The following is an 11181-nucleotide window of genomic DNA, read 5'->3' on the forward strand; positions in this document are numbered from 1 at the left end:
GATGTGCCAGCACCAATTCGAAAAGAATGACCACAAAGTTTACTATCAGTATACCCTAATCTGAACAGGGACTCTCGAAGCAGAAATATAAATGTATCTCTAGACAAAGGAGCGTTATTATACTCATCATTAAAAAATAAATAAGAATCTGGTCTAGCTCCATAATTTTTTTCGTACTTGTATATATCTTCTCATCAAATCAACTGGGTTAAAAATATCATTTTCAAAAATAGTAATGTTAATACCTTCTCGAAATGGGTCACTTTTTGAGGAATTCAGATGTAATTTTGAAAATTTAGGTCAATCAATATTTTGAGTTAATAGTGTGTCCTGCCTGGCAATTTTACTACTATAAGTAAATTCGCCACATCGGAGAAATCCAAAAAGCTAGATTAAATGAGCACTATAACATTCAGTCGACGAATGGAGAAAAAAATCCTTGCTTTAAAATACTGCATTATTGTTTCAAAATTGAGATGGAATAGGTAATCTTTTTTATTTAACTAATTCTGAGACTTTGTTATACATCTGAATACACACTCTACGCGTGTACAATTTGACAAAGCGTCATAATTGTCCTATTTTAAGTAATTATGCCTAATTCCTGCTAAATACAATTCAATTGTAGCCTAGGCTAGCTTAAGAGAATTCTTGCAATAAGTTACAAAATAAATTAAACAATCTTCTTCAATATTGGCCCACTATTTATATGATTCTAATTAGTTATAGCCATAAATGTTTTAAAACATAGAAATCCAGAATATAAGTCTTTCTAGTACTTAAACATAAAGATGCCTCTCATAGTTCTTCAACTCCTCTGAGGCCCATTGTTCCTGGTTTTTGACTGCATACACATTGTTTTTGGATGCTCCCCTTGACAGTTCAAACAAATATGATTATTGCGACACCTTAAAGCTGAACATCCTTTAATGCCATTGAAATTGTTACAAATTTCCCGACTTAGATGAAATGATCTGTTTCTTCCATAGGAGTCCGCAGATTCATAATGTTTAACTCTGCTATTCTGGCTGTTTTGGTAACAAAAACCAGAAGTGTGGAAAGTTCTACCACAAAGGTTGCAGCTGTTATGACGTGTATTGGCAAAAATATTACAAAAGAGAGTATTATTTCTAATAGATCAATCGACTGATATGTTGTTAAAACGCATATGAGCTGCGGCATCTAAAAACATATTCTGTGGTATTCGTAGAAACCCTTAACTGTGTAGCGAGAGGCCATGTCGACGATATCCCTCTCATAAGAATGAAATTCACTTCTATTGTGGGGGAAGGCAGAGCACATTAGACTTTTATATATACTAAACGCCTAGATGAACTCTCCAATGGAAAGATATCTAGTTAGCCTAGGGTCAGTTTTGTAATTCTTATCATCCCCATCAAATATTTCATTAGTCCCCGACCCAACATAATACGAAATAAGGACGGATGCAAGGTTAATGTCCAAACCTGAAATTATGTTCTTCCTCGAATGGCAGTGTTTCCGCTGAATATCCCCTAGACATTATCACACTTCTCGCTTCCTGATTTTCGCTCCCAGCTGCTGGTGGAATAGTTCGATTTAAAGATGCGTATGCCGACTCCAGGTTATGGGAGTTCCCTGGGTTATTTATAGGTTCGCTACGCTGACTTCCGGTTGAAGTGAAAGTAGAAACAGCTACCTCTTCCTGCCAAGTATTAGGTTGTACCACCAAAAGGGAGTTCACCTTCCCGTTTAAAGAAGACACATTCTGCTGGAGAGACTGTACGGTCGACGATTGTCTCGAAACTAAGTTCATAGGAGTTCTTTCCTTATTTGATGAAGTGGTCGTTGAAGCCAGGTGTTCCTCTTGAATGCAAATTGATGCATCATGGGATCGCGCACCACGATATAGAGTAGTTGCTTCATCTGCTATGTCTGAAATATCCACTTTTCCGTTGTATTGTCACTATGAGAAGAGTCTTCAGCACTTTTAAGACTTCTCACTAAAGTCAACCTTTCAGCGTTTTTTGGCACCTTAAGTTTTAATTTACTGACTTCTGGACGAAGTCTAAATAGAGTCCAATTTTCTTTCAATACCGGGTCGTATTGTGGTTGTCCCTGAGATCTGCGACTGACCGGACCCATAAGGGAAAAACCCAACAAAACAATCATTTGGATAGTTTGATCAATAAACTCGTTATTAACCGAACTTAAAAACATGTACAAAAATTAATATCCATGGTAAGAACGCAACTCCTATATGACTATGTTTCCAGATGATAAGTCCAATGAAAAAACGTATTATAATCCACTAAAAATATAATGTCCAGTTTTGTTTCACAATCAATAAAACTGAACACTTTGAAGAGAACGAAAAGTAAAATTGTTTGAATAAATTATCCACAAGTAAAAATATGACTGCTAACAGTGCAATGCTCAAACATCAACTGACCATCCTTTCCAAATTTTATACAGATGTTTCTTTGACATGTCTGATAACACCCATGCAGTTATCAAGCTGTTTCCTATCTATGATCTAATACCTATCCCGTAATCTCTTCATTAAAACAAAACTACTAAGCTGACAAGCTGACCTTATCATTTAAGAAAATAAAACCAGGGGAAGTTCAACCAAAGGAATTTATCAAAATATGTATAAACTATAGTTTAATTAAATTACCATGAAAAGTTAACTACAGTGGTATTGGTGGTTAATGCTCGTTATTGATATATTTCGAAAGCATAACTTAACACCGCTGCAATGCTAACACATCAATGTGCTTTTATACACCTTCTAAACCCTTCTGTTGGTAACTTGGGACTTTTGTTTTAAAACTGGTTCATGTTTTAAGGAACTTGAAATTAGCCAACAAACTATAACATTTAGTGCGCACAGGCTCACTGCTCTTACTTCTGAATTCCTGTAGACGAAATGCGCGTATAAAATTTCAATCCTCTTTAGATATTGAGTTTATTTCTAAATAACCTGGAATATAAATTGATAGACACGAGTTTTATTTCAGTATTATAATGAAGTGCTGTTGTTTGGTTGTTTTCATATTTTGCACAATCGATGTGTCAAATGGCGGCAGTAAGTATCCTTTATGTTTAAACCGCAGTAGTACAGATTAAACATTAAGCTGCTAGACTCTCTCATTATATAAAAGGTACGATCCTTTCACTCTGATTAAACGTTCAACATTCGAGAGCCAAACGAGACAGACAGAGTAAGAACCTATTCATGTTACAGATATTCAATTATGTTAACACAGTTATCTACCATTTGTGTTTATAGTAATTTGGGGATAAACACCTTCAGTTTACAACGATAATTTCAGTTCATTTGTCGAGCTGTAAAGGTGTACAAAACTGTTCAACACTACTTTTATGGGTTGACATAAGAACAATAAAAAAAATTGCATCAAGGAAGAACTGATTTTAAAACGTCTAAGCAGATTACCGAGAATCTCGAGCAAATTCAGTAAAATATATTGATGAGAAATCATACCGCAGTTACAATATGTATATATATACATGTTTTTTCTAAAACATAACCTAGTTTTTCTTTGTGTCTTATATTTAACATGGTTTAGCAAATGAATTTGGGAAAAAAACAATGACTGTATATCTATAGTCCTATTGTGTAATAATAATGTATATATATATCAAAGTAAATCATGCTATATTGTATCGGAGTACTGTACTATTCAGATCTCTCCGGGATATGCTTTGCCACAAATGGTACCTGTGGAAAGAAAGGTGTTCCATGTAAAGACACATTCGGGTCTGAATGGACGCTTACCGGAAAATGCTGCATAGGAAGACCATGCTGCAAATGTAAGTAGAAAAATAAAGCAGGCAATAGTTTGTATCACTGTATATAAAATCGAATGAATGCAAAGAAATTTTCCAGACAGAGATAGTTAATTTTTTGGAAAAAAGAAACAGTTATTTAATCCCTTTCCTGAAATATTTTGCGCTCAACAAAGACAAAACATCTAAGTATGACATTTTTGAACTAAAAATAGCATATTTGCGATGTTCCAGTCAAAGGAAAAGAAATTTATAAAAGTTGTTTCAGCTGTGTTCCTGAATATTTCTTTATTACAATTTTCAGATTTTTTTCTGTTCGTCTTTTTGTTTTGACTTTAAGTCTGCATAGTACACACTTGGGAAGCACGTTTATATGTTTACATGTGATTATTTTGCAATTATTCTTATATTCAATAAATGAATGTCGACTAAGTTTCAATCGAAACGACCATTAATATACAATAAATAAAGAAAAATGCCTTACGTCAGCTGTAATGGGCCATTCCAGTTAATTTCTGACAGGTGGGGATGTATGGGGAGATTTTTTTTCATACCTATCAGAAAAAAACATCATGAAAAACTACCTATCAGATCTATAAATTAAGACCTATCAGATGTAGAGTTTCTGTTCATATTGGGTGGATGGGCTTTCATGGGAAAAATTGACCTATCAGAATTTTTACTGCAAGGATTGTACCTATCAGAATTTTAAATCCAATACCAGGTAATGCATAATACGAAACTGTCTATCATTGTCTACATTCCAAAGCACCCCTAAGATATGAAATAGGTATTTTTTGTAACCCCTAAGATGTAATTATTTTAAATTATTTACTGTTGCAAGACCCTCAGAAATAGTTGAATAATAGTGTACCTGTCAGATGAAAAAACCCAAAATTGCATCCCTATGATGCATAAATTTTACACCCCTCAGAAAGGACCATTCATCCCCCATTATCAGATATTAACTGGAATGGCCCAATGTTTTAACATATTCTGAAAATCATTATTATTCGTTGGTTACCACTCAATCAAAATATCAAAGAATGACCGATCTTATAAGGGCTTGAATACAGACTTATGCAAAATCACGATAATAAATGTCCATGAACATTAAGTCTAAAATAATAGAATCACAATGATGTAAACACGTACTAATTTCTGAATTTACAGTTACACATTTCATAATTGTGCACTTTACATACGTTCCCTTTTACAATGAATTTGAAATTTACTTGCAAAGTAGGAATAGGCCTTTCTTCTTTTTTTCTTTTTCATGTTTTTTTATTCTTCATTTATTTTTGATGTTTATATTTCCTTTCTTATTTTTTCTTTTCTCTTTTTCTTCCCCATGTTCAGTGTTAGTTATTTTTTCTATCATTAACTGATGTGTAAGATAAAATGTTCATGCACAACACTTTGGTTTATTTTGAAGAGTTGTTTAATTTGCAACCTTTCCAAATCTTCTTAATCAAAGAAATAACCGTATCTTCTATATGCATATAGCATGTATATTCGTATTATTCACAATGGATGAATATATTAACCGCATGCAAAGCTCCGATACTTTGTCCAGCTTTGGTTATACTGTTTTTTTTTCAATTATAGTTGTATACATTTGTTCTTTTTTATTTTATTTTGAGCTTCTCTAACGAGACATTGATTATCGGAATGAGAATCTGGTGCAGAAATATTGGTACCGTTAATGTTATAATGACGTTCTGCATTTGATCGTGGTGATTTATTCATTATGTTATTTTCAATATGCCATGGCTCTTTCTTTTTGTGTTTTAATTGCGACTGTTGATTAAATTTAACCCATATGGTTTGTAGCTTTCAAATCGCAATGTGTTCCAGAAACTACTTGCCCAAGGGATTTCAAGCTGTTACCAAACCAAAAAAGAAGTGATAATTGTTATTCATATGAAGGAGACGGTAAAACGTGGCTGGAAGCTCAGGTAAGAATGTTTATAAATCACAATTAATCTGTAGGTAGAAAATAAGATTAATAAAACATTTTCAATAAAGGTATCTTGTGTGTTTTCATCAAGTGAGAATATAGAAGTCTGTTTTAATCTCTGACTTTATTGTAATTTACTACGTTATCATTACAGTTTAAGTATAACGAAAGATAACCCGATGTATTATACGAAGAATGCCGACTTTCAAACCCAATTCTATAAGTTTGTCATGATCATGTTATTGGTGTTGATTCTATATTTATTTTTACAGTACGTTGTTAACAAAAGCTTGTGACGCTTTTCGTGATGTTGAACGAAGCAAATTCAGTTGAACACCATTTTATCTGAGTCAACAATGGTATTTTAATAGTAGAATAATAGTACAATAAAGAGCTAAATGGTCTATGGTGTAATACTGACTGCAAATAGACCATTTTCATAGTACCGACTTTTAACTCCAGAATTTTTTCTATAGATTATCATCTCTGTGGAAGAACATCCTGTTAATCGGTCAAGCAAGAACAAAGATATCAATTTGCATAATTTTGAGGGAAAGTTTTCTGTTAAATACTTTCTATACACGACTTTATCAGCGGAAAACAGTAAACTTTCCTCCCAAGTTGCACCGATTATATATATAATTTTACTTCTTTCGGCTGCCCGTTATTGCCTGGCGGCGGGGTTAATTATGCTTATGAGATCTCAACCCTGCCCCTATACCTGCAGAAAATGTAAAAAGTAAACGCATAACAATGCGCACATTGAAATTCAGTTCATGAGAAGTCTGAGTCCGATGTCAGAAGATGAAACAAAATAAAATAAATAAAATGACAATAATACATTTATAACAACAGATTACTAGCAGTTAACTGGCATGCCAAAAAAGTATATGCTTAAACTTTGAGCAATACCGGCTGGGCATACGATCACTAGTATTGACACTCTAAGAACATTTTGCTGCTAAAATTATATTATCTACTGTATATTCTTTTATTTTCGTGGATCAAGGAAAACTTGCATGTTCGTGGATACTTAATTTGGTATTTTTGCTGAAGTCATCATAAAGCCTATCAAAAATGTGTCATTGGTTGAAGATTTAATTTCGTGGTTCATCTGTTTCGACGAAATCAACGAAACTTGGTATTCAACAAATATTAATGAAACCTCAGTACTATTAACAAACAAATTCAGTGAACGAAATTGTAAAAAAATATGAATGTCATCTTACTAAATTTCAGTCGATTTGTGCCAGAACGCCAGGTGCCTACCTGTGGAGACCGAACACGGAAGAAGAAGCCAACGCTGCTTACCTAGAATATTTGCAACGTAAGTTGAGAATATAACAGTTACTCTGTTTAAATGAAGTTATTCAGTAATCACGAATTTAAAAAAAAAAGCAGTGACAACAAGGCAATGCAATTCGTGTGAACAATCTTCATCCTTATCACGTGTTACAAAAAATGTGACAACGAATATAATCCCTTATTAAGATATACGAAAAACTGTTATAACTAGTCGTACAAATTTGTGCATGGTGACAAATTTAATTTGTGATTAACGAATTTAACATTTCGTGATAACGAATTTAAAATTTCGTGATAAAGATTTTAATTCGTGATTTTGACCTTATCGAAAGATTAGGGAAGTTTTTATGATGTAGAAGCGTTAGTGGAAAAGAGACGGATTTGGCTATACTTTTTGGAACTTTTGGATTATAGCTCTTCATCTTTTATATAAGCTTTGGATTTCAAATATTTTGGCCATCAGCATCACTGAAGAGACATGTATTGTCGAAATGCGCATCTGGTGCAAGAAAATTGATACTGTTAATTTTATTACAGAATATAAAATTCACTTAAAATTGTCTTTGCCCGATTAAATATTGACCCTTGTGGTAGAATTATTTTCGTGGTGACCAATTTTCGAAGATTACGGCAAACTTACATTTCCGTTAATATTTAATTTCTTTGTTTTGTTGGATTATGCATATAATACAAGTATATAGGAAATATGTCATTCGCTCAATTTTTAATTCCGTGGTTCACCTTTATTCACATTATCCAGGAACATTGGGATTCAACGAATAAATATGAATCCACAGTTATTTAGTTTGTCTTATTTTACGTTCTTCATATCAACGATGCAAATGTAAATATAAAATATAAGATTTGGTATGATTGCCAATAAGACAATTCTCCAAAAGAGACCAAATGACACAGAAATTAATAATGAAGGTCATCAAACGGCCTTCAACAATGAGCACAGCCGATACTGCATAATCAGTCATAAAAGGCCCCGAAATGACAAATGTAAGAAAGGTATAAGATATTTGAACACTGCTTCATACTGTTGCCTAAAACCATTATCATTAGGAATGAGGAACTATCAATTATCAACATTTTGTATATGTATGACAATGGTCGTATAAAGTGCAAATTACTATTCAAATTTGTATATTCACGGCTTTCTTCTTTGATTTATATCTGAATTCACTGCATTGCATGACATTGCATATCACGATGAAGCAGCTGTTAATAACTTTAAAAATTGTCCAGAAATAATTCCTTTGTTAATTAACCTCATATTAAAAAATATTAGTTGAAAAGTTGGTTAAAGATAAACTCTTCAAACAAAACAAAGTACAATAAAAAAATATTCAAATTTCTCTGTATTGCACAATTCAACCAATTATAGCTCTTTAGAAATGTAATGCTTAGAAGTATTTCATCTGTGTTAAATATATTTTTATTTCAAATCAAAATTATCTCTAAAGATTAACTGTATACATGTATTCTACATATTTATTTATATATTTCGATAAATTGAACAGTAAACATTAAAAATAAAAACATTTCAAAGCTAACAATTGGGCAGTATGGACGATCTTTCCCTTTTCAGTTATACAATTTTTCCATTACGATGTTAAAACACAATGCCATTGATTAAAACATATACATGATAAGTAATAACATTAACGGTACCAATTTTCAAGTTAACATGTGTTTATCAATGAGGTACGAAATAATTTTGAACATTGGTACATAATGATAATTTGGGTAGAAAATTGCGGATGTACGAAATGGTCAGGCTACAAAAATAACTTGCTTTCAAGTATTTATGAATTTATCTTTGATTTTGTAGATTCGATAAGTTGTATTTTACATTGAACATGAAGTGGAAACAATATTTGTATTATCATCCGGGTGTCAAAAAACAGTAATACTCGTGAGCTACGAAGGCGATTTTAGAAACATGTGACGAAGTCAATGATGAAAAAACATCTCATTTGATATGTTAATTTTACATGTTTATTTTCTATATTTACAAAACCAACTTTTATACCGACTAACTTTTTCGTTTAAATCTGTACCAATATGGTTACGCGTCATAACAGTTTACATCGTTTTAACTGGTATTTCGTTCCCTTCAACCTTTTTAATGGTATTAACTTACCTTGTTTCTTTGAAAATTCCAGTCAGGAGTATGAGAGTTTTGTCCCATCCGTTTTTATAATCGGAGTTTTGTATTTATGTTCATACTTTATATTTATTCTACTGATTTTTCAACTTTACATTTGATTTTTTTTACAGAAGCACCTTATGTATGGACCGGTGCAAATGATATAGACAAGGATGGGATTTTTACATTTATCACAGAAAATGGTACTTTGAATTCTGTCCCATTTGGACAAGGTAAAATTTACTTATTTTAATTCATTAAAAATATATATGTAACATAAAATATTGTCCACTATGATATATTGTCTGTTTGACATAATTTCAAATAAAATATTGTCCACTGACAGTATTTCATAATAAAATATGGCCCTGGACAATATTTCATTATAAAAAAGGGTTCTTGTCCATGCAATTTTGTCACCTCTTTTTGGACAATATTTCATTATGAAATTCTGTTCATGACAATACTTCACTATGAAATATTTGCCTTGAAAAATATTTTTTTTATCAAATTACACAAAAATAAATAGTACACAAGCACGCAACATGCACAATTCAAGATTTATAACTGAAATGGTTTTGTAAAGCAAGGAATTTATAGTATTACTAATAGTGAGCTTCAAATTAACATAGATACATTACAAATGGTTAATTATAGATTAAAGAATGGTCAAACATCTGTTTCATTTGAATACATTGTACTGTTCTAATATTAGTAATGCACTAACAATCACTTATTTTGTGAATGTATATTGATTTTTTTCTGAACTATTAGTGATTGTAAATACTATATTGACGAATATTTTTTCAATATAGTTTTGGAATCTATCGATGTGTCGCTTTAAAATACATTATCTCGTAATATAACCGTTAGCTCATTTAAAAGAAATTAAAAAATATACCAAAGACAAAAAGTTATATTTTTTTTAATAATTAGGTGATTTTTAATGACATTACATTTCAGAATGTATGTTTTCAACAAAAATTTAAAACAAATTTCGAGGTTAAACATCGCAAACCTTATATTATCCTTTTATTTGCCATTTCAGATTCTAATACATGCTTGGTTACATTTTCAAAAGTGTACACACAAGCGTCTTGATTGGTTATAAACGTCCTAAGCAATTGAAATTCAACCAATGACGTGACGTTATTTCCATGTAAAAAATGAATACACTTTTTCTTTTTAACATTCGACAGATAGTTATTGGAGAAAGCATCGGGTCTAATGGCACTTGAATATACAATAATTCCATCTAACATTGAGAAACAATTTATTTATGAGAATATGAAACTAACAGCAGACTTCTCTTCCAAAAACGAGGCATCGTATACATTAAAGCTGTATTTTTGTTTATTGGATAGGAGGATTGTCTATTACATTTGAATTTTTGCGTTATTTAATACGAAATATCAAATAAATATTTGGTTAATTATTTCAGATCCTTTAAATCCTTCTCCCGATGAAGTCTATGTGATGATACAATATGACAAATTGACTAAGGAATGGATATGGACTACTGAGAATTCTTTTAAACATAGTCGCTTCATATGCGAGTATCAACTAGTAAGTATAATCCTTTATTTAGCCTTTAATTGGAACTATTATATCTCCTTCGAAAATTTGATATATAACTACTACAACATAATCATGAATCATGAAAACTTAAGTAAAGGTCATAGACAGGTTACTCTCGCCTGGCATTCGGTAGTATGTCTTTTTTTTTCGAAATACAGTATTCATACTCGTATTCGTGCAAGGGGTACCGTTCTGTGTTAAGAACAAAGTTCTGTCGCAGTACGCGCAAGGGGAAAATGTTAACCTCAAAGCCGGTATTTTTGGCACATATTGTAAGCATGGTAAAATTATTTCCATTCTAGCACATGCTTTTGTATCCATCTTGACCTCGGAATGTTTATTGTAATTATGTAGTCTTCGAAAAGTCTAGCCGAGGTCTTCAGAAGTCATG

The 11181-nt window shown here is 31.9% G+C and overlaps 1 long non-coding RNA gene across 1 annotated transcript; it reads left to right on the plus strand.

The window, feature by feature from the left end:
- Positions 1 to 5631: 5631 nt before the first annotated feature.
- LOC134695714 (uncharacterized) lies at positions 5632 to 9446 on the plus strand. The gene is made up of 3 exons (XR_010102834.1): positions 5632 to 5750; positions 6992 to 7079; positions 9344 to 9446. It is a non-coding gene; the product is annotated as an uncharacterized LOC134695714 (long non-coding RNA).
- Positions 9447 to 11181: the final 1735 nt, after the last annotated feature.

This window comes from Mytilus trossulus, chromosome 14 (assembly GCF_036588685.1).
Source record: "Mytilus trossulus isolate FHL-02 chromosome 14, PNRI_Mtr1.1.1.hap1, whole genome shotgun sequence".
NCBI lineage: Eukaryota > Metazoa > Mollusca > Bivalvia > Mytilida > Mytilidae > Mytilus > Mytilus trossulus.